At 38.9% G+C, this 25396-nt stretch overlaps 1 protein-coding gene across 1 annotated transcript in view; it reads left to right on the top strand.

Annotated features, from left to right (window-relative positions):
- Positions 1-25396, top strand: part of LAMC1 (laminin subunit gamma 1) — a 112231-nt gene that overhangs the window by 39662 nt on the left and 47173 nt on the right. The window lies entirely within an intron of this gene.

Genomic DNA, 25396 nt, shown 5'->3' with positions numbered 1-25396 from the left:
TTGAGTAATTTTAAGCAGTTTGGGATGGCACAGTGCCCAGCACACAGACTCTTTGTAAATAATTACTCAAAGAATGATTGAGTGGACAGATGAATGAATGGGATGGATTGTAGGGTGTGTGTGGAATTAGGTAAGAGAGGTTCTTAGATTTGGCCATGAAAATCTTTTATGTCATATGTTAGAGGTTTGTTAGTCCTGAGTGCTTTGGGAAATAATGGAAAGATTCTGAACAAGGGAATGAAATGACCAGATTTGTATTTACTGAAACTTGGGTAATTTTATTGCCCAATAAATCATCCTTCCATAGCCCCTTTGTAAGGTAAATACCCAGTCTTAAAGTTCAGTCTGTGATGCAGTAGTTATATTTGTAAATCATTTAATCTCTGGCCAATTTCCTTGCCTATAAATGAGTTAGTTAGATGTACGAACTCTTCTATTCCTTCCAACCTTAGAACAGCTATGGTTTCAAGTTAATGCACAGGATTCAGAGCTGAGCCCCTTCTGTTGTCCTGGCTCTCTAAGCATCACTCTGGCCTGTCACAGAAGTCACATGACATGATTGAGATCCTCATGGACGCCCAGATGTTCCTGGGATGTTTCCAGTTTTGTGGGTGATAGCGGTGTCTATGTGTTCTTCCTTTGTTGTCTGGGCCATGATCTCATGGGTATACCACCATTTGTTTTATTTGGCCACTTTGATCTCTGGGGTGGTGAGATTTAAGCTCTTATTAGATTTCTATAACTATAGGTGGAATAGATGCTATATCTAGTTGATAATTAGGAAAACCTTACTCATTGGAAGCGATTAGGAGAAAGGGGTTTAACTATTCCTTGAGCTATTGTTAGCTTAAGGAGATGACAAGCTTTTAATTTAGTGATTTTTTTTTTCCCCCTACATGAATTCAGTGGGGTCATAAATTATTCAGTGGGAGTTCTCTGTTCCCCCACTGTAATGTCACCCTTGGCAAATGGCTTCTGTTGATATGTAAAGAATTGCAGGACAGGTGGTAAGGATAACTGAGCAGAAGGTAGGGGTGAGTAAAAGGAGGAGAAATCCTACAGATGATGGTTGGGTGGATGATAAAGATGTGGGATTGTGTGCTGGTGTGTTCCCTGCGGTGGTCTGCAAGTGTGTGTGGGAGACATTTATTCTCATTTCCTGTTTCATCACAGCCTGCCACCTGCTGTGTCGCTATACACAGTAACAGTACTTTTAAAAATTGCCGTTTAGGAAATCACGTTTTTGTATGTCAGGAAGTCGGGTTTTTTTTCATCCCACAAAAGGCTGATCCAGGAAACGTCTCTCTATTTGAAAGGGGGGTGTGTGTGTGTGTGTGTGTTGTCAACTTAGGGAATTGGTGATTGGTGCAGGAAGGGAGATAGTGAGTAACTTGGAATTGTGCAGTTGTAGATGTTTTGTCTACATGTGGGTGGAGGAAGATACTTTATACTGTGTTCTGTAGCTATTACCCTGTGAGGTTTCTCACTTGAAAATTGAAACTGTACCAGATAACAGCTGTAATTCAAAATAATAGCCCAGTACAGTCTGTATTTTTGTTTTTCTGGACACTGGAAAGACTCAAGTCTACAACTCTGGCAGTTGCTCTTTGAGGCACATGTGTAGGCACTCTCTAGTCCATCCTTATTATTTGCAGGTTTGCTATTTGCAAATTTGCCTACTCACCAAACTTTATTTGTAACCAGAAAATCATTATTTATGGCACTTTTGCAATCATTTGGGAATAACACAGAGCCCTGAAAAATTTGAGTCCTCCAATACACAAGTTGTTATCTGAAGTCAAAGGAGGTGATCCTCTGCCTTCTTGTTTCAGCTCATACTGTAAATAAGTGTCCCTTTCTCAGTCTATTTAGCTATGTTTTTCACATTTTCATGCTTTTGCTTGGTGATTTCACTGCCTAAAATGACTCCCAAGCATAGTGCTGAAGTGCTGTCCTAAGTATAAGACTATGTGTTAGGTAACCTTTGTTCAGGCTTGAGTTTATAGTACTGTTGGCCATGAATTCAGTGTTAATGAATCAATATATATTAAGTAAAGTGTCTTTAAAACGAAGCACACATAAAACAAGGTTATGTATTGATTGATGAAAATCTTATGACTAGAGGCTTGCAGGCACCTAATACTGGAACAGTGGTTCTGTATTTAATATAATGTTATGTTATAAAACATAAATACCATAAACAAGAATCAAATATTTAGAATAAAAAGCTTATTGGGGCCGGGCGCGGTGGCTCACGCCTGTAATCCTAGCACTCTGGGAGGCCGAGGTGGGCGGATCGTTTGAGCTCAGGAGTTCGAGACCAGCCTGAGCAAGAGCAAGACCCCATCTCTACTAAAAATAGAAAGAAATTATATGGACAGCTAAAAATATATATAGAAAAAATTAGCCGGGCATGGTGGTGCATGCCTGTAGTCCCAGCTACTCGGGAGGCTGAGACAGGAGGATCCCTTGAGCTCAGGAGTTTGAGGTTGCTGTGAGCTAGGCTGACGCCACGGCACTCACTCTAGCCTGGGCAACAGAGTGAGACTCTGTCTCAAAAAAAAAAAAAAAGCTTATTGGTCCTAGTCGTGGTTCAGCTGTCTTGGTGACCATGGGGAATTTTTTTATGCTTTTTAAAATAGAAAAAAATTACCTTTTATAAATGAAAGGAACTGCTGTTTAGTTTGGAGCTAAGAACAAATAATAGCACATAGGTAGTTTGACTTTTTGAAGGCTTTTAAGTCTGCTATTTTAGGGCATCGTTTGTGATAATGTGACCATAGTGAGCTCCTGAGTGCAGATGAAATCTTGTTACAACACATTCCAAAGACGGTGAGGCATGGGGACGTTTAATTCAAGTGGTCCTTGCAAAGTCTGCAGACAGCTCTTCGAATGTCTTAGACTCCAAGGGCCCTGGCCAGCTGGGGTTCATTTCTCTGCTTCGTTAGAGGTCAGCTTCATTAGCGCCGACAGGTAGGGAGCATCTCCTTCCACTGGTTTTCAACACTGTGTTGCTTTTGCAAAGACCCTTTGTGGGTGTGGCCACTTCTAGAGTGAATGACTCACTTGAAGCTGGGAAATGGTGGAAGAGAATTTTTCCACATTACTATTAAACCTCAGAGTTGTGAGAATATATGTGGGTGTGATAAATGAATGTCTTTTAGGTATAGGAGATTAGAGGACAGAGTCAGCTGGACATCATTGTTAGCATCATTGCTTGGTGTTTTCTTTTAATAGCATTGAAACTGAAGTTTTGTTTTTTAAATCTACTTTTGACCTGTGTCCTTCCTCTTTATCTCATTTACTGTTGTCTGAAGAACACTTCCTTACACCAGACTTTTAAGAGTCTATTAGGTCATTAAATATGAAATGCCTGATTTTGAATCAAAAGTGTAGTTTATTATTAATAACATATTTGAGACCTTAAAAAAAACTGTTAGGTAGGCAGTTTCAAACCAAAAATACTACTTACAGAGTTTAATGTAGAAGATGTTATTTGACTGTATAGGGATGGAGCATACAGAAGATATGCCCATTTTATCTGATGCAGATATGTAAAAGTCAGTCCTTAACTATTGCATGTGTTGGGTATGCTCCAGATATTCAACTGTGATTTGCTTTGTGAAATTTTTTATTCCATAGAATTATTGAATGTAAGTCAGCCTCCACAGTCTTGTAAATCTGTAGCATATATAAACTGTAGTATTTAGAGTATGTCTAATCTTCGTCCCAGATTCCTGGCACAGAGCTTTGTGACAGAGAAACCTTTGCAACTTTGTAAGTGACGGGTGTGCATTTGTTATGTGGATGCAGTAGCTCCTGGTGGGTTCCTGGATAGCTTCAGCTTGGGGACTGCTCACCAGAAAGACCCAAACATGTGATTAGAGGGTTGGAACTTTAAGCCAGCCTGGCCTCTGGGGAGGGAGATAGGAGCTGGAGATTGAGATCAGTCACATGGCCCACAATTTAATTAGTCATGGTTATGTAGTGAAACCCAGATAAAACTCTGACACTGAGGCTTGGTGGAGCTTCCTGGTTGGTGTGCTGGGAGGGTGACATTGATGTGCTAGGACAGTGACACACCCAGATTCCATGAAGAGAGGGCACAAAGCTCTGTGTCCTCACCCTTTCTTCTCAGACCTTTTCCTATATGTTTCTTCATTTGGCTGTTGCTGATTTGTGTCCTTTATAATAAGACTATAGTCATATGTTTGGCACTTTCCTGAGTTATGTGAGTTGTACAAGTTTTTGTACTTGTGGAGATTGTGGGAACCCCCAAATTTATAGCCAGTTGGTCAGAAGTGCAGGGCCTGGGGACTCCTGAAGTGTGGCTGGCATCTGAAGAAAGGGCAGTCTTGTGAAGGACTGAGCCTTAAACTTGAGAAGTTTCACAGTAACTCCAGGTGATTAGTGTCAGAACAGTATTGCAGTACACCCAGCTGAGGTGACAGTGGAGCCCTGCGTTTATAGATGACATGGCGGAAAGCTCACTACTAGCTTATAAATTTGATAATACTTTATTTTGAGAGATCTTTAAAGTTTTACCTATCAGGTAGGTTTAAAGTGGTATCTCATTGTGGTTTTATATTTTATTCCACTGATTAAAGAGCCTGAGCATCTTTTAACTTATTTACTGGTTCTTCTAATCCTAATACTCTTCTTTTTTTGTATTACATTGGCTAGGGTCTCCAGTATGATGTCAAAGAGGTGGGCATCTTTGTTCTGCAATTTGGAGGGAATCCGTCTTGCCACTGAGCATGATTTTGTTAAAGATTTGTCGTTTTGTTGTCATTGTTTTTGGTCAACACTCCTTATTAGGTTAAAGAAGTTCTCTTTTATTCCTAGTTTACTGAAGTTTGCATCATGAAATAATACTGAATTTAATCAAATCCTTTTTCTTTGCCTATTAAAATGATAAAATTAGTTTTCTTTGATTTATAAGATAAATAACATTAACATATTTTAAAAGTTGTTGAAAACAGAAGGTTCAACATTAATATGTTTAAAAGTTGAACCAACCCTGCATTCCTGGAATAAGCCCAACTTGGGCATAATGCATTATCTTTTTTTATATGTTGCTAAAGAGAACTTACTTCTGCCTCTGGTGATATTTAGCTAGGTTTTTTAGACAGTCTTTCTGAGGGGCAAAAAAACATCTCAGAGAGCTAACAAAATGGGTAGGAATTTCTGGATATAAGCCTAGGAAAAGGCAGGAAACACAGAAGTAAGCCTTGAATGCGTTTTTCATTCAGAAAGAAATAGCTGCAAAGATTGGGCAGCCTCATAGTGCAAGAGAGGCAGAGTCAGAGTTCAGAGCCTTTCAAAGATAGATGGTCTGATAACGTTTCCAGGCCTTTCATGTAGGTGTCTGAACAGACTTGGAGCTAGCTTTGTACCACCTGGGTAATCCATGGGGCACTCAAGCCTTGAATTTGGATTAGGGCTGAGCCAGTTTGATGTTGCTCCCAGGTGCCTGGTATAAGCAATTGAACATTCTTTTGAAGGAAGATACGAGGCCTCAAACCTCAAATTATTTATATGTATTAATACATATGTGATTTTTAATACACACATTAAATTTTTAAATTCAATACATAGTCAAAGACAAGCAGACATAAAAGAAAACAGGCTATAATGAAAGAAAACCAGCAAAATAATAGGCAGGAGAAGCAAACACCCAAATTTCAGGTATAGAGATTATTAGACACATTCTGTAAAACAGCTGTGTTTAATATGCTCAAAGAATAAAAAGGACAAGTTTGAAGATGTTTTCGGGGAACTGGAAACAACAAAAAAGTGACATAGATTAGAAAACAACTGTTTTCTAGAACTCAAAAAAGTATATTGTGGGATTTAATTTGCAGGATTTTTATATCTATTAGTATATTCACAGGTGATATTGGCCTATAATTTTTCTTACTCATCCTGCCCTTACCTGATTTGGTATCAAAGTTATACTAGCTTCATAAAGTGAATTGTAGAGTATTTATTTTTCTATTCTAAAGAGAAATTTAATTGAAATTAATTATGGAATTATTCAAATGGAATACATAGTTACATGAGCCATGTCTTTTATAGACTTACAGGTTAATGCCATTGAGTATGCATAGATTTTTGTTGTTCATATAGTACTTTTATCCAGAAAAGTAATGAATTTAATAGTACTTCTTACGCTCTTAAGTTTTATGAACCTACAACTTAGTAAAGGCCAAATATTCAGTCAAAGAATGACATTTGCATGCGTAAAACAAGTGCTGTTGTCTAAAAAGTAAATCATAAAAGTTTACCATACAGTATGTGGTTCACTCTTGGATCATTAATAGAAAACAAAAGCAATAAAGCCACTTAAGCATAGTGTATGAAGCATTCTCCCGCTCTTCACTGATCTAAAGCTGAGACTGTCAGGATGTGAGTCAGTTCTGGTCTTCTCTAGTCCATAGGGACCTAGAGAAGAGAGGACATTTTCTGCATCAATATAATTGTACAGTACTATTGAGCCTGAGCTGCAGGTTTTATAAATGAAGAGGAGGCTGAGTATTTATGAAAGAGCTGGACATAGAACACCTTTTCCCTCTATTACACAGGATTTTGACACTTTATAAGTTAGAAAAAGTTATATTTTCCAATCCGGCCTGTTTTATACTTTTAATTCATAATCTTATTGGCATCTATAAAAGAAAACCTCAGAAATTGTCTATGTAGTGCTATAAGAAAGAAAAATGAAATTTTACCTGAATACTAGCTAACTGAATAGAGGTAACTGAAACCTTTTCCTGTCTGCTTTAAGTGTGTACATGTTGGCCTTTATCTTGTTTAGTTTTATAATGAAAATTATTTCCTCCCAAATTCAAACACAACCTCAGTCCTACTTTAAGACTAAAAAAACTGTACTGAAACAAGGTTTGTCCACTGCTTATATTTTTCTTGTCTAACGGAAAATGTTTTCCATGATGGGTTATTAAAATTACGCATTTGAGCCAGAATGAAAGGATGTTAAAGTTAGGAAGTAAACTCTCAGATTATCTCAAAGTTCTATCTGACATTTGAGTCCCTTCACAAGTATGGCTTCTGAGTTGCTGTCTGGCCCCATAGTCTCTAAAACATTTTGGATTGAGCACACTAGTAAAATATTACTTGGCATGTTCCTGTAATACCTGTGTATTTATAAGTATTACACATATATGCCATGGTAATGTGTATATTACAAGTACAGTAAATGCAAAGTTTAGAAGGATGAATCAAAACTAGAGTGTTTTTAATATTTTCTTCCCACACATCCCAGTGGACCACCTTGTTTCGTCATTTTGGATACTAATGATCTGGACTCCCCCCTCTCTTCCCCCAGAAGTAGGGAATTTAAACTGTCTAGAGTTAGCCCATTTTAGGTATGGTGTTAATTTGTGTAGTATACTGATTGGAATGAATAGCTACAAGCATTTGGTGGGAAAAAAACTCTCTCATATCCTGGGAGAGTTATAGAACTTTATTTCCTTTAAAAACAAATACTCACATTCTGGGTACTTGAAATGCTTTGGTTTGTGACTCTCAACTGCCTCCTGTGTGGAAAGGAAGAGTAAGAGATAGTACGGTGACAGTTTCTTAATCTCTTCGCACACTGGGACATTTGAAATCAGTGGATTCAACATCATGTTGTCTGGCCAATTTCTATAAATGCTTCTGCAGCTGTCATAGTAATGATCATAAAACCTTGTTCTTCATTTTACCAGGTCTTGTAGCTGTGAGCTGTAAGATTTTCTTTCTTGAACAACTCCTTTCCAACAGTAAATACATAAATATGTTCCATAATGGTAAAAAAGGATGGAAATGAAGAATCCATTCACCCTTCAGAAGGCTGTGTGCTTTCCAAGCGTGTGTTGTGTTTGGTTTTTTTTTTTTTCTTTTGTGATTGCTTAGCACATTTTCTATTAATGCCTTCAACTCCCTTTCATTTACCTTTATTCCTAAGTAGGAAGAAGGATATTTTGTCTAATTGAGCTTTGTAATTTTTATTTTTCAGCAGTAAGGAACAAGAGAGTGCCATCTTGGACTTTTTGATGAAAAATGAGAAACATAAGGGAAAGCGCCTCAGTAGTTGTACTTTGCTCCGTTAGTGTTTTCCATGACTGTCATCCTTTGCCGTCTCTGCCCATCAGCCTAGGGCAACAATGGAACTCAGCTGGGGTGGGAACATAGGCGTGGTTAACCTCACTTCTCTCTTCCCTTGTTCTGTGATGGCTGGGTACCAGCCTTCAAACTCAGCATATCCTACTTTAGGACCTTTGTAGACCTTGAGGAAGAGACTCTGTACCCAGAACATATTTCATCTAATCCTGCATCAGAGCAAAATTATCTGCCACTTGCTTTCCATGCTTTTCTGCCATCTCAGTTGCCGATTCATCATGTGGATGTAGTCTCTAACATTGCAGGCTTGACCACTGCTTACTGAAGCTTTGATAAAAATTTTTTATAGAAAAATCACTTGGCATTCAACACGTGTACATATGCAGAAAAAAAAAATTACTTTTCTTCTTAGAGACCCTAGCATGTCCTTCCTCACCTAATACTTTGCACTAAATATTTAGACACAGAAAAATAGTGTAACTTTATGCCCAGCTAGTTAAGGAAGGGCCTGTTGATTTTAGTTGTTACCTAGTGACTGGCCTTTTCACTACAGCCTCTTGAAGTAGCCAAGATTGTGCTTCATGAGTTCATTTTGGCAACTGGTGTAATTAAGAGATACTTTGGAGAACAATATGGGTTGCTTTTGTCTAACTTAGAACAGAAGAAGGGACCTTAAAAGATGAAAACAATCTCAAACCTAACTTGACCTTGCATTTCTCCTTTTCTCGAAAAGTATGTACTCTTGCTGAAAGTCTTAGGGAAGTGAGAGTTCCTTTGAAGTACCTGGTAGAATAATTCTATAGCATTTTCTTTTTACCTTGTGATCTCAGAGGTAATCCTGTTGAGTCTTGGACAGGCGAGACTAATGGTAGCAGACGATGCTGACTACTTGCAAGAATGCCTTTTCTGGTCCCCTCTCCCCTGTCTGCCAGATTTGTTCTCAGTGCTGCTTCTGTTGACTGCTCTTACCAATTTTCTCTCTCATATGTTTGAGGCAATAAGTTCTCTCTTAAATTTATTAAATCCTGGCATTATTTTTTTATTCTTTAAAAGTTGTGTTTTGTTTGTTGTTTTCTTGTGTGTGTTTGTGCAGTTTAGTGTACTTATGAAAGGTATTGGTTCTGAAAGATTATTCATAATAGGAATTTTATATTTGTTCTTGACTAGTTATGGATCCTGTCATTTTCTGCATCTGGAAATAAGGTGTTAGCTGGAAAGATATTGGAATGTTAATTGCTTTTTTAAATGTGCTTCAGGCTAAAAGCTCAATTAATGAGATAGAATCCTCATATCCCAAAGTCTGGAGCCAAGGTGAGGAAACTAAACCTTTAATAGATGGAGTAATTTTAACCCATTCTTATGCTGTGATTTACAGGCAACAAACAATATTTATACTGTCTCCATCGTTTTTCCTTTTTCAGAATGTCATATAGTTGGAGTCATGCAGTACCATAGCCTTTTCAGATTAGCTTCTTTCATTTACTAAAATACATTTAAGGTTCCTCCATGTCTTTTTGTGGCTTAATAGCTCATTTCTATTTATCACTGAATAGTGTTCCATTGTATAGATGTACGACAGTTTATCCATTCACTTACTGAAGGATATATTTGTTGCTTCCAAGTTTTGGCAATTGTGAATAAAACTGCTATTCATGTGCAGGTTTTTGTGTGGAGGTAAGTTGGTTTTTTTGGTCTCGGTGGGTCTCGCTCTGTTGCCCAGGTTAGGGTGCAGTGGCCTCGTTACTGCTTACTGCAACCTTGAACTTCTGGGCTCAAGTGAACCTCCTGCCTCAGCCTCTTGAGTAGCTGGGACTACAGGTGCCACCACACCCAGCTCATTTTTTTCTATTTTTTGTAGAGTCAGGGTCTTGCCATGTTGCTTAGGCTAGTCTTGAACTTGTGGCCTCAAGTGATCCTCCCACCTCAGCCTCCCTCCCACAGGGCTAAGATCACAAGCATGAGGCAGACATAAGTTTTCAACTCATTTGGGCAAATCCAAAGAGTTTGATTGCTAAATTGTATGGGAAGAATATGTTTAGTATTGTAAGAAACTGCCGAACTGTCTTCCAAAGTGGCCGTACCATTTTGCATTCCCACCAGCAATGAATAAAAGTAGAAATGTTTTTGAATCCTAAAGAGGTTGATATTTAAATTCATTTAAGTCATCACTTCCTTGTGGGGATATCATTATGGCAAGAGACCATGCAGTTTGAAGGGTCAGGGCAAGGGAGGTGACTGGTTTGTGGCAGATGTGTGTGTGTATGTGCGTGTGTAGGGTGCGTGAGGGTACCTAACAAAGGGGAGTTGAAAGTCAAGGATTTCCCCGCATTTTCATTCCTCCAAATTACCACACATCGTCCGGAAACTATGTCTTATGTTTTAGAATCATTGCTGGAAATGCAGTCATGTTGTTAATGTGATTATAGCACTGATGCTCATTCATTATATCGTATTGATAATGAAATTTTTTTTTTTTTTTTTTGGCATGTGTCTGGGCCTCTAAAGATGGCTTAATTTGGCATTTACTAGGGTTAGTGTCAGCCTATGGCAACCATATCCCAGTCCTGGAAGTCGAAGTGAGAACTGTGACTTTGTACAAAACTCTTTAAGGTCATGGTAGTTTCCTGTGAGGTTCCACCAGCCTCAACCTTGATGTGACAGTAGCATCATTTGTATTGTTAGTGATACAGTGGAGCAAGAGTTCTGTGGCCTTAGATAACATAGCTCATTTGAAATTAATCGAACGCTCATGTTTCTGCTGTCTGTGATACTGACTCTGAAAATTTTTGGCCCTTACAATGAGTTGTACAGGTGAGAGAAGTTGGAGGAAGCAAAGAAAGGTAAATAACTCTTTGAATTGATCCAAGGCAGATAAAGAAGAGAAAAAAAGTTGGGTTTCCCCACCCCCTCCCCCATGTTATTTTGTTTCCATCAAGGGTGGATTCCATACTATTATTACTCTGTACAGATGCTCTTTCATTCCACTGGATCAGTGTTGATGATGATTGAGCTGCCTTTAAAGTTGATTTTCCTTTTTTAAAGTAAGAATAAAATGGCCAGGAGATGGAAGCATCTCTTAAGCGAGGCATCCTTCTGTCTGGGTAACCTGTAACTATTATCTGGAAACAGAAAGAGTCATACCTGGATGAGTGGCAGCCTGCTACCCACATGCTACCTGATGTGTGCTGGAATCTCCTGGGGCCGAAGCTGTGGTATGGGTATTGCTCACTTAAATATTGGTCATTCTCACATAGAATCCCTTTTGGGCTACCATCGTCTTTCTTTTGAATGATCACATGAAATTTAACATATAAGAATATGTAATAGGCTACTTATTTTCCCTTTTAGAATATTTTTTAAAAAGGTTTTTGCCACTTTGAATGTGTTAAAATTTTAGGAATATAGGTGAAAATAATTAGATATGTATTTAAAATATTTAATTTATTAATTTATATGTTTTAAATCACATATCAAGATTAGGATTGTTTTCCACATGTTTACCTTTTATGGAATAATATTATTTTGGTTTATATGTGGAATCTTCCTAATATAACCACTTACTTTCCCGCCTTATAAAGTATTCTTTAAAAGGCTTATTATTTATAACATTCAGCACTTTTATTTTTAAAGCCATACCTCCCAGGAATGATTACATAAATATGGGTTAATTTCTTTGTCTCTTTAGAAAACAAAAGGAAATAAAACCAAACCCTTTCCATTATGTGTCCTATGTAAGCTTCCAAAACTTGTGTTATTTGAGATCATTTCAAGCTAATTTGGTTTCCCCACAGTAATTTGTGGTCAAAATGAAGTAGATAGGAAGCTTTGTAAGAACTGGGAGATAAGGCAGTTCTCCCCTTTCTGAATGGACAATTTAGAGGAGAAATTCTTTCATTATGTGCAGGCATATATGGTATTTAGAACTATTCTCTGTCCTTATCTATACGTGTATTCATATAAGTTCTCTGTGGGTTCCTTACAATGCTTCCTTTTTTGATTCTGGTGTTAAGAGTGACAATGCCAGGCATTTTACTCAGTATGAATATTCTTAAAATTCATATATTAAAATGTCAAGAGAAGCACTTGAAAGAAAAATGCAGTAGAGGATGTATGTTATATTGGTCTGTTGAGTCAAACCCATCCACTTGTATTTTATTACTTATTCAGAAGAAGAAATCTAAATTTGATAGCAGTTGCTTTGTTAAAGTTCATGAAATCATCTATTTGGTCTCAGTGTGCCCTGCTTGTGCCTTTCCTGACAGTTAGCACATGCGGCTCTGTGTTGTGCTCTGATTCGTGGTTCCACTGGATTGTAACTTTGTGAGGGCAGAGAACACACTTGTCCTTATAGTCTCCTTTACCATAGGCATTTCATACTGCTTGGGAATTAAATTAGAAAGTAAACGCCACTTAAAAAGTTTACAAACATGCTTTACAATTCTAAAGATACGAAGTATTGGTGATAATTGTTTTAGCCTCATATTTTCCTTTTGCTTTTGTTTTCTGACATTTAGCCTTCTCATATACCTGACATTTTTCTCCTTATTTACCTTTCATTTTTCATAGTAATATATTTCTTTTTAGGTTCTCACTGAACATTTAAGAACTTGGAGTATTTGACCCTGAGCATACGTTTGTGTCCACTTAGTTTGGCCTATTATGGGGGCTCTATAGAAGAGTTGGGAGCAGCACTAAGTGTAAGCAGGCAAATAGACAATGGAATGCATGTATCTATTTTAAAATACATGGACAGGCCTGATTGATGCTAAATTACACAGCTGTATTATACAGTAGACTTGAAACTATATTTTTGTGGAAAGAAGGAAAGCAGGGAGACAAATCGAGAGAAGGATGCCCTGGCTTCACAGGGAGAAATCACTGTGCAGTAATGTGCTACATGGCTGCATTGCAATTCTAATCCGCCTACATGCGTAAGTCAATGGGGTCTTTGTTCCAAACTTGTGGAAGAATGCATGAGCCAAGTAGTGGTGGGAGTTCAGTTTAGTTCCACTGTTTTGTAGATTGGGCTAATTTTCAAAGGGATTCAGACATCTACTTTTTCAAGCTATAGAAGCAAGAGCAGAAAATCCATTCTTTCTTGCTACTGAAGAATTTATTCTAACACATTACATGTCACTGGTCCCACATGACTAGATGTGGATAGGGATGTTTGATTTTTGTTTGGAGCCTGCAGAGTGAACTACTTTGTATTTTGTGGACATGGAAACCAGGAGTTATCTTTTCCTCATCCAAACATGGAAACAATTATTTGGGAACCTTTTGTCCAGTCATTGGAAAATTTTTAATCTTTAAAATAGAACCTTAACTTATGTTATTTGTTGCAAATTATTCAATATGAGTTTACCTACAGCTGGGCATATAGGACTCAACTGAGCACAGAATATTGGCAAAAGCCTTGTAGGGGTTCGGAAAATTATTTGTCTGTATAGAACTGAGCTTGATTGGAAACCAGCTGCCATTTCATGTCTCTGATGTTATTCATCTTTGTGAAATCCATTCCTGTGGCATTGTAGTATCTCTCTAGAACGTTACTGTAAGAAAGGAAAGCATTTAAAAGATCCTGGTGATGGGGAGGTATTCTCAGAAATGTTGCTGACAGGTAAAGTTGTAGAATAAAGCTCTTCGTCTTATGTAAACTCTTTATTTTACAGATCAGAAAATTGATGTATGGTTGCTCTTTATTCTCTAGTATATTACTTCTCTCGCTTTGTATTTTCATTATTTGTATCTTCACTCATCTGTCATGTGGAATTCTTTTAGGGGAGGGACCCACTCTTATTTCATCTGTGAATCTTCATTGTTCAACCTACTGCCTGACATGCAGTAAATTTCGGGGTATGTTTGTAAAATGAATGAATTATTCTTTCTTTCTTTTTTTTTTTTTTTTTTTTTTGAGACAGAGTCTCGCTTTGTTGCCCGGGCTAGAGTGAGTGCCGTGGCATCAGCCTAGCTCACAGCAACCTCAAACTCCTGGGCTTAAGCGATCCTACTGCCTCAGCCTCCCGAGTAGCTGGGACTACATGCACGCGCCACCATGCCCGGCTAAGTTTTTCTATATATATTTTAGTTGGCCAGATAATTTCTTTCTATTTTTAGTAGAGACGGGGTCTCACTCTTGCTCAGGCTGGTCTTGAACTCCTGACCTTGAGCGATCCACCCACCTCGGCCTCCCGGAGTGCTAGGATTACAGGTGTGAGCCACCACGCCCGGCCATGAATGAATTATTGACTGAACAAACCAAAGCACAAACCAGATTCATCTAGGATCACTTGTTTTCTCCTATTGGGTTGCTGCTTACTTTGCAAGTCAGGCACTTCTCTCCCTGTAAGGCAACAACAAAAGCATACCTTGAAGTGAAGTGTAGAAAATAAACAGGATAATTCCAGGTACTGATAATACCATGAAAAAAGTGCCAGGAGCATGAGACATGGAGAACTGAGCTTCCCAGCAAATACCCAGATGTCTTCTCTTTAGTGGAAATCTAACCTCAAGCACTGGGCCTCAGTCCATCTACCCCGCAGAGAGGAGATCCTTGCCACTACATGAAGGCTTATCGCACACTCATGGCTGAAAGAGTTCTTCTGGAAACCTAGAGCTGCTAAAGAGAACTTACGGGGTTAGTCCCATGTATGCAGGGCTGAAGGCTTCTAGCCCTCTTAGGGGTGCCATGTTGATTAATGGAATTTTTGCAATTTAGCTTTCGGAAAAAGGTATTTTATTTGATCTTGTTAAAGGTTTCTATAAACAAAGGTTCTTTTCTATGTTGTCATATTATTAAAATAACTGGAAAAAGTCTTAAAAGGCATCATCATAAGCTTTATGCCTATATCCAGAACACATCATTTTATTATAGAAATCTAACCTGTTTTGTGTGGTAGATGAGTCAGCCTACCATAAACAGATATTTATTGAGCGCCTGTTTTGTGCCAACGACAGTACCCTGGGGATTGTAGAATAGTGTTTTTCACATTGTGGGTTATAACTCCCTAATGTCAAGATCAATTTGGTGATCTGTGATCAATATTTTCTAACAAATAGAATGAAAAATAAAATAGAATATCAGGTTGCATCATAGATAATGTTGTTTTATCAAACCTGAGTTTCAATTGTGGGTGTGTGTGTGTGTGTGTGTGTGTGCACGCACGCGCGTATGTGTTCAGGGTTGCAATGTAGTATCTTTTTTACTATGTCTCATGGTCAGAAAAGCTTGAAAAATACTATCATAGAGGATACCAAAAATATAGATTCCTTGCGTTTGAATAAGTTAAACTCTTGCTGGGGCAAAGAAACGCAAGAGTAAATACTCAAGTAGTGAATTATGTGGTTTTGGATAGTAAGTGCTGTGTGTTCAGAAGAGATGATAACATAAGTTGAAAGTGTCATGGAACTAAACTTGAACTAAACCTGGAAAAGATGGATAGCGTTTGGAAGGAGTGAAGGCAAGAGAATGGCTTAGAGGTGAGAAATGGTCTATGGATAATAAAGATGGGAAGGCTGGAGTAGAGGTTTCAGTTTACATTGGAGAGTTTCAGGATATGGTTTGGAGATAGAAAATGAAGCACAATTTTTCGGACTTATGGACGCCTTGCAGTAACTATTATGCCTGAGGGGTTTGCATTGGATCAGGTAACCTGCACAGATTCTTAAGGTGGGGAGTGATACGATACAGGGTGGGTTTATAGAATTATCTTCCATTTCCTTCCTAACTCCTCTTTAGTCATGGAGCTCCTAAGGGAATTTCTTCTAGGTGGGTGTTGGATACCAAGTCTCTGGCATCAGATCAAAGAGAGCTAGAGAGGACTTTGGCTGTTCTCCAGAATGTAAATACAAAGGTAGAACAAGTCCCATTGTGGGTGCATGTGAAATACTCCCGTGGAGGAGAACTGCAGTGCTGTCTCTTTGAAATACGGCAAAGAATGGATTTGAAGAACATTTCTTCTGATATCACTGTTAAATGTTTGCTCTCAGTGTAGAACGAAAAGCAGATAAAAAGGGCCCATGTTTTTTAAGTACTGGGAACCTGACCTACCTGAAATATGCTGTGTAAATAATTTGTCAGGTGACCTTCTCTTTGCCCTCAACATACCCTCACTGAATCTGGTATATACATAATTGATAAAACAATTCAGGGAGTGAGCCCAAAAAGTTCCTCCTTGCTGGAAAGGGACATTTAAAAATATTTATCTGCCAAACTCTTCCAATTGAAGAGAAATTTAAAACAAGTCTCTGAAATGATAATGTGCATTAAAGGGAAGATGATTTAACTAGGAAAAAAAAGCTTATTTAAAAGACAACTATTAAATCTGTAACAGTAAGCACACCAATAATTTTGATTGACTTCTGGTTGAAAGTTTTGATTCTTTGCTGAGACAGATTATCAAATGTTCTAAACTGAGAGTATTCTGGTAAGTATTCAGTATTTAATCTAAGTCATATTAATTAACATTTATGGGAGGCCATTGTTTTGGGCCAGCCTCCTGCACTGGGCCCCAGCAGACTGGACTCTGCACCAGGATAGAGTCACTCTTGCTAGGTGCCACATAATCAAACTGAACTCGGAAACAGGCCCGTTTTCTTAAAAAACCAGGAGATTCACAACAACCAACCCAGAGGGGCCCAGTTTACCTGGACATGATAAGGAAGTCTCTCTCTGTTTTAATCCCGTAAAGAAAGTAACTTTGAAACAACCAATCTGCTTTTTGTTCTCTGTTACTGCTTTTCTGAAACCTTTTTTGTCTGTATAACCAACCTCCTCTGCTCGGCTCAGCTCATCAGAATGCTCCTTCTATTTTACAGAATAAGATGCTGCCCAATTCTAGAATCACAAAAGCCAATTAAGATCTGTAAAGTAAATTTATTGTAATTTTGTCTCTTAACAGTCATTAGAAAAAATAAGCAGATGCATCTAGGAGTGCAAGATTATTTGTGTATAGTCTAGGGTGATTGCCTACATCCTAGGTATTTGTTGGGGGGCACAGTTTAATCAGGCACACAATAGCAAGTTCAAGCACAGCCTAGGAGAGATGAAAGGATGTGAAGAACACAAACTTGGGTTTCTAAAGGAGAGTGTGTAGAGAGAGTACATTTACATTCCTCCGCAAAGAGCATGGATGAATGAAAAATGAAGAAGGGGGCGTATTCGTTTATACTTATCTTATGAAGGCATCTGCTCACAATCAGTCGCTTGTGGAAAGTGCCAGCTGGCAGCGTATTTTCATGATGTAAATTGTCCATCCGCTCAGAAGAGCAAAAGCACAAGGAGTCCTTGTATGAAGGACTAAATTCCTACCAGAGGACAAGGGAGGGAGGTTCTTGTAGACATCTAAATGAGATCTGCTTGCGTTTTCCACTTTATTTGCAGTTTTCAACATGCCATGTTTCCTGCTATCCCAGCTACGATTGCTATTTGACTTATAAATCAGTTTCCCTTCTTTCACTGCAACTATTGTTTATTAAGCCTCTACTAAGGTGGGTTTGGGAAGGGGCACAACTGGAGAAATGGTGCCCCCTTTTCCATCAGTGTTGTTTTCCTTGTCTTTCTGCTTGACTGGTTCATTTTCGTGAGCTGTGTAAGAGCTAAAGGATATTACTACAGATTTGATTTTTGAAATGCGTCAAATCTTCATCCCCTCACCTTTTTACCTGCTAATCTTTTTCTTGTTCATTTGCCAGAAAAAAAAGTGCAATTTTTCTGTGAAATAATAAGTAATTCTAGGTATCAAATGCATTTGAATTGAACCTTATAAAATTTCTGAATAGACTTCCTTCTGCTTTTCTTGTGACAATTGAATAAAAATTCATTTACTCTGGCCAAATTTCAAAACAGTATGCCTTGCAAAAGAGATGTAGTAGAAGAGGTTTTAATAATAATCTTTGGTTTTTATATTAAGCTTTGATTTCTTAGATGAGGGCTCACCAAACTTTTTCTGTAAAGGGCCACATAGTAAATATTTCAGGCTTTGCTAGCTGTGCAGTGCCTCCACGATTGCTCAGCTCTGCCCTTGTAGCTAGAAAGCAGCCACGGACAATGTGCAAATAGACGTGCATGGCCTTGTTTCAGTAAAGCTTTGTTTGTAAAAATCGGTGGTGGGCTAGATTCTGTCTGTGGTTATAGTTTGCCAACCTCTCTGTCTTGGATTCTAAACTACGGAATGTGTGTCCTAAGGCTTGAGTCTGGAAGGAAGTGGAATCAGTGCCTTGAAGTGTTTCTAAAATGAAAAAGAAAGCACACCCTATAGATTAGGTGTGCATGTTGTGAGATAATTTAAAATTTAGAATATCAAATCTGTATTCTTCAGTCTCATTCTCTCCCCTCTTCTCTTTATTCCTTTCCCTTCTCTCTCTCCTATCCTCCCCCCATCTAATATCTATATGAACATCTGACACTTTGCTCTTAAGCCCTCTTTTTATATATATTTTAAGAATACCTAAAATTTTCTTCTCTGAAAAGCAAATATTTCTATGCTTTTCAGAGAATGTAACACCGTCCTTGAAAATACAAACACTACGCGACGCAGACTGGGATTAAACAAGTCTAGGCTTCTAGACAAAGAAGAAAAAGTGTTTTCTTATCTTTTTGAGTGTACTGAAACAGAAGTTAACTCTTTGCTTCCAGACTTTTTCCTTATCATTAAGAATTGCTGGTGGTCCTGTATCATTTTACTAATCTTTAGTAGTTATCTGAGGGCTTGGGGGCAGCAAGGAAGGACATTCACCAGAGGAGATGGGGAATTTGGTTTATAGCGAATCTTGACCATTATCTGCTTGTAAAGGATACCACTGTGAAATCCCCGGCAGTAGGTAGGTTTTCTAAAAATCAAATGTATATTTCTACGTGCCTGGGAATTCGGGCCTTGAGGATACAAGTTGGATGGCAGAGGAAATTGACACGGAGAAAAGTGTTGGGGAGTTTGGGTTCAGCTGGTCCAGTCACCCCAAAATTTCCTTGGATGTGGAGTAAGTAGCCCCTGTTGACTTTAACACTTGTATGTGTCTTAAAGAAGATAGACTGCTATTATTCTGGTTCATTGCTCATGCCTACAGTTGACACTTGCAATAAATTTCACCTTGAAATGCATGACATAGGAAAGTCAAAGTAACCACTCAGGAGAGCCTAAGTTCATTCTACAGCGGAGCACCCAGGTCAGAAGCCTTTTTCTACCTTAAACCTTTAAAGGGTGTGAACCAGGATGGAGAAGAGTTTACAGTTTACAGTAAGGAAGTATTTCTCAAATGTAATTGTACATAAAAATTGCCTAAAGTGCTTTAAAAAAATGCAGATATTGGAGCCTCACCCAAAACCTACCAAAATAGAACTTGTGGAGATAAGGCTCAACAGTTTACATTTTTCAAAAGCTCTCTAGTTGATTCGAACAGCCAGTCTGGCACCCAAACAGCCAGATTGTAGGAATTACTGTTGCAGGAAGACATGGACCTGGGCTGGCTGTAATGGGAAGGTGCCTTCCAGGGCCCCTATGGGTTTTGAACTGTTTGGGTACCAGAAAACTCTTTTTAGCCTGGATACTTTACAGTGATCCTGGAAATGTCCATTATGCCTTCTCTCTTTTGGAAATCTTTGGCAAGATTTTTGCAGAGTTTCACTGTGGACCAAAGTGGCTCTCTTAGACCCGTCGATACCACCAGAGAAAGTTCAGTGGAGATCCAGCTGCCACATTGAATCATTCCCATCAACGTAACACATGCTATCTTCCCAACTTAAAAAGCAATTTCTTCTTGAACCCCCTCTTTTCCCCCTCCAGCCACCACCTCATTTCTTTATAGCAAAATTACTTGGAAAATTGCCCTTTTTAGCTGTCTTCAATCCCCTCCACTTCCCCCAACCCCTGTGCCCAGCATTCTCTCTGGCTTTCATCCCTGTCATTCTACCAAACCACTTGTCAAGGTCAACAGTGACTTCCAGGTTGCCAAATCCAGTAGCCAATGCTCAGTCTTCCATCTTTTTTAACCTTTTAGGAGTATTTGACTCAGTTGATCATTCTCTTCTTCTTGATAAGGTTTTTAGAATTTGGCTTCTGGAATTCTGTTCTGTTGAAACTCTTTCTACCTCAGTGGGTATTTCTCTGGAGTCCCCTTTGCTGGGTCCTCCCTATCTCCACCATCTCTAAAAGTTGGCATGTCCCAAGACCCAGTCTGAGTACCTCTCATCTATCTATATCCACTCCCTGGTTGTTTTCATCTAACCCCATGGTTTTGAATACTGGCCATATGCTGATGACTTCCAGATTTCTCTCTCCTGCTGGGACTACTCCCTGAACTCCAGACTTGTGTATCTTAATTGCTAACTTGACATTTCCACTCAGATGTTTCATAAGCATCTCAAACTTATTATATTTGAAACTGAGCTTCCAGTTTCTGTGCTTTCCATCCCAGCACCTGTTTCCATAAATGGCACCTTCATCTTTCCAGTTGCATTAAGCCAAAGCTTACACCCCACATCATCCAATTTATCAGTAAGACTCGTTCATTCCACCCTCAAAATATGACCAGAATCTGATCATTGCTCCCCACTTCTAGCCTGGACCAAGCTACCATTATCTGTTACCTGGATTATTACAAAACCCCCCTAGCTAGTCTTCTTGTTTCTCAGTCATCCCCTCTATAGTCTTTTGTCAATACTTCAGCCAGAGTAATCCTTTTAAAATACTAGTCAGAGCATGTTACTCCCTTGTACAAAATTCTTTAATGGCTTTTCATCTCATTCAGAGTAGAAACCAAGTCTTACAGTGGCCTACAAGGTCCTTCTTGAGGGCAGTCCTTTCTTCCTTCTGACCTCATCTCCTGATTCTTTCCACATTACTCATCCTACTTCAGCCACACTGACCTCCTCACTACTCCCTGGAACTTGCCAACATGCCCCTGCCTCAGGGTACTTGCATTCGCCATTCCTGGAATTCTTTTGGCCAGAGATGTTGTACTTCTTCAGGGCTCTGCTCAGATGTCTCTTTATCGATATCAGTGAAGTCATCTCTGATATACCACTGAATTAAATAAGCCTCCCCCAAACATTTTGTCCTCACTTTGTTCTTTACCATCATCTGACATGCAGAATTTTTATTTTTATTATTTTTTAAAATCTATTTCTTACCCAGCTGTGCCTCCTATGGGACCGTAAGTTCCACAAGGTTGGGAGCTTGTTTCTTATTCTGTGCTGTAGCCTCAGTGCCTACAGCAGGGACTGGCACATAGTAGGTGTTCAGTAAATGTTTGTTGGAATGGAAGAATTTGGACTTGAGCAATTATCAAGACCAGTTATGGCTATTAACCTTGACCTAATGAGTGCCTGTGGTAAGAAATTAAGCAAATGTGAAAACCGAGAAATCCATTTTAGTATTTAAGATATCTGATGGTGTTTGTAGTTAATTTCTTCTTTTGAGGACAGATGCAAATAGTACATTATCTAGGAGAATCAGGGGCCAAGTTTATTAGGAATTAAACCACAGAGTAAGAGGCATTCTGCCAAAATGAAGGATTAGAATATTTTCAATAGCTTGTCACAGTGGACTTTCATATAAATTCATTTCACAAATAGAGTTGTTGAGAAAATAAAAGTATACTGTTGGTTAACTTTTGGCGACTGTGTGTGGGATATTATTTGCGTTGATCTTCGTCTCTTATTAAACCACTATGACTAGATGTTAGCCATTCTTTCTTCCAGTCAGATTATTGCCTTCTCACTATTCTTTTACTATTCTTCACCCTTCTGTTACAGATGAAAGCCAAACTGTAGCCAATTCTCAATAGTGTATGAATATCCCAGAACAAGATACAGCTTCCCATAAAATTCTGGTATCTTTTTATTTTTCATATCTTAACAATTGTACATTTTTAAAATGAGTTTTATTTATATAGCTTATATTTCATTGCCTTTTTACTTATTTCCTTAGTGTTATAGTTAACATGTTTACTTTCTTTATGTGACTCCATTAAATCCCACATGTCAGTTAGTTCCCTGTAGTTGGAACTTTGCTCAGCAGAGTGAGTGGATTTTTTTGTCTCAGCTTGGTTGAGTGGGAGTAGATGCTGGTCTCATTCCTTTAGCCCAGCTTGAGGGTTTCAGGCATACCTGTGACCTACTAGCCTGAATTGCAGCTGGTATTGAGTCTTGTAAGCATGAGGTTCGGGTTAAGAAGATGGCATATTCCCCAGTTCTTGGCTTGGAATTTCGCTTGGGAATCTTTTCTCTTTTGGTGAAGATATCAAATAAAATGGCAGATATACAGATTAGGATAAATTTGTGTTTTAATAGTGGAAAATGTCTGTATCCTTTAACAGTGATTTGAACCTACATAAAATCACCCACCAAGCACGTTTGACATTCTAGTGTTTAGTTAAGAATTCTGTCTCTGTTTGTGTTATGGCTGTCTTATGATCTCATATTTGATTACCATATTAAATCAAATCAGTTTTCGGCGTTCAGTTTGCTGAAGAGTGTATGGCATTTTTGGGTATTGGAGTTGGGCAATGCAAACAGAAAGATTTTGTATTTTGAGGACTGCTACGCTAGGTTAGTGCCATGGTCTTATTAAGTGATAGCACCAAGTGGTATTGGGGGGATGATAGGGAAAAAGGAGAATTGTCTTCTTTGGCTTAAACTTTAAATTTGATACTTTATGGAAAAATCCAGTTTCCGTACCAGAGTATGGGTGTATCTCCCCCAAATCATACCATCTATTTCAAAACTTTTGTTTTCCTCTTAGCTCCATAGTCATAGCCATACTATTATTTTATAAATAGCCTTTAGTATAGAATTGTATTAGCTTTAAACAAAATTCTAAAATGTTTATCTCTACTTCTCTTTTATCCATGTGCTGTGTTACATTTTGCTGTGGCAGCAAAGACTTGAGACTCCATATTCCAGCTCTGCCCATCTTGGCCATTTCTTCCTGTCATTAACAATGGCACAAGTGTAATAGGAAGTGCTTATTGCATGTACTTGGAAAACATGACTATTGAAGGCTTTTGTTCATTCTTTTAAAAGGGTTGCTTTCTCAAATTATAGGTTTTTTTGCATATGTTATAATAAATTTAGTGAAGAATTACTATTTTATACAAAGCTATAAATGTTACTTGTCCCCATTTGTAAGTTGTGCTGATTTAAATGTACTTTCTGTGGGATTGTCCCCTGGCACTGTTGGCGTCTGGCTGATTGACAAGGGAGAGGCCATGAAAAAGGAGTACTGAGGTTTAGGGGAAAGGAACCAGGGTAATAAGTTTTTAAAAACAAACTATTGTGAAGGTGAGTTTTAGTCAATAGAAATCAGCCCATCAACAGGCAGTCAGGACTGGGTTTTTCAGCAGCTGGAATGGCTCCACTGTACTCAGATTGCTGCAACATATACTGCATGTGCTCGGCGGTTCCTCTTTGCACTTTCTGATCGCCCGTCTGCGTCTGCTTGAGGATCCCACATTCGGTATTAACTTGGCTCTGGGTCGTCTTAATTGGTAAGGCTCTATTTGTGCAATCTGTCCTCTGAGGTGGAACAATAACAGCTGGTATGCAGCTGGACATGTTGTCCTGGGAACTCTTGTTTCAGCCAGCAGTTATGCTAACAAAACGGAAAACGTTTTCAAATAGTTGCTTTCTGTGACTACTGTTTGTGTTAACTGTTTGGAGAATCCCATTTAGTAACGCAAACACACCCCATCTCTAATTGATTTTGTGCCACGACTTTATTAAAGTTTTATATTCCTAAGGTCAAGTCTGGCTTCAAGAAGAACATTTACGTTTTCTGATTTCCAAGCGTTAGCACATCAGAACAATAGTGAACCAGTGACTCCTGATTTGATATGTTAGAATGAACTAGTTTTCTTCTTCAATTATAAGTCAAGCGATGGAAGGGCATTTTGAAATTTCATGAAATTCTGTGTGGCCATTGTCATTCATTACTGATCTGTAAGGGGGGTTGTTTCACAAGATCCTCATGGAATTCTTCTGAGCTGCCCTTAACAGAGGAGCATTTATGTTCCCTAGCAGTCAGTTCTTGAATCCAATTCTAAGACAGGAAGAGTTTCTCCCCTACTCAGGGAGATTAGAAATACTTCACCACGTGGGAGGCTTACACAGAATTCCTGCGCTTGGCCCTGCGTGAACAAAGGCTGGATTCTCATTGTCGAGGTGGCCCCCTCCTCTTTGCTCGGTCCCTCAGCCAGCATGAGCTGCAGGCTTCAGAGCAGGAAGTATTAGTTAATTTTGTGTGCTTCATTCTAAACATCTGCACTTGAGGATTTTCTCTTGTTGTTTATGGAAGGAATGTGGCAGGGGAGGGAGAGAGGCAGTAGAACATTCAGAAGCTAAATATTTTCTTGATGGTGTGTATATCCATGGTTAGTCTTCTTGTGCACGAACGTGAGGTGAGCAGTGGAAGATGTTCTAGTTGTCTAGTGTCTGGAATGTATCCAGGATTGTACTCACCGATTTCCTTAATCGTTTGGCTTGGCTGCTTTACCTTAAAGTCATACCGTGTACTATTACTTGCATGATAATACAGTAGTGTCACTGGACTGGAAATCAGAAGCCCTGGTCCTGTTTTCTATTCATCTACCAGTTAACTGTGTCTTCTTACTTTGTTAACTGTGAGAGGAGAAGGATGGACAGATGAAGAGTGGGGAAGTATGGTAAGAGAGAAGACGTGGTAGCTCTCAGTTGTAGCTGTTTGATGGGATAAAAAGCTCCTTAGTTTTCCAGTTCTTGATTATCCATGGTTACAGTTAATTCCGGGTAACAGAGATACCTCATGCTTTGACCCTCCATTCCGTTTTCTGTATTTGCTTCCTCATTTATCCAGACTAGATTCAAAATTCCTTGAAAACCTGCAGTCCCCTTGTCTTGCTGTCCTTTTATGATGCTGATAAAGGGGGTGCTGAACGCTGCTGTAGAAAACCACACCTCCACAGAGACGTCCGAGCAAAGTGCTGGCCTCCTTCCCTCTCCCCAGCAGCCTGCCTGCCTGGTGAGCCTGCTTCTCCCCAGTCAGGCCTCTTTGCTGGGCTCTGCAGTGGCTGATAGAAAGTTTCCACACTCTTCGAATAGTCCTCAGCCACATTCCTCACTGGCTTTGCCCCTAACCCTTTCAAGTACCCTTGATTTTCACTACACAGAAAAAAAAATTCATCAGAACTCTTTCAGCTTCTGTCCCTTAAAACCCACAAGTCACTTGCATTTGCACCCAGACAGAAAGCAGGGAGGCAGGTTTCCCCCTGTGTAGAGCCAGTCTCCCACCCAATCCCGAATCCC

This window comes from Eulemur rufifrons, chromosome 27, assembly GCF_041146395.1.
Source record: "Eulemur rufifrons isolate Redbay chromosome 27, OSU_ERuf_1, whole genome shotgun sequence".
Classification (NCBI taxonomy): Eukaryota; Metazoa; Chordata; class Mammalia; order Primates; family Lemuridae; genus Eulemur; species Eulemur rufifrons.
The sequence above is the reverse complement of the archived record's forward strand: the minus strand, read 5'-3'. Positions and strand labels throughout refer to the sequence as shown.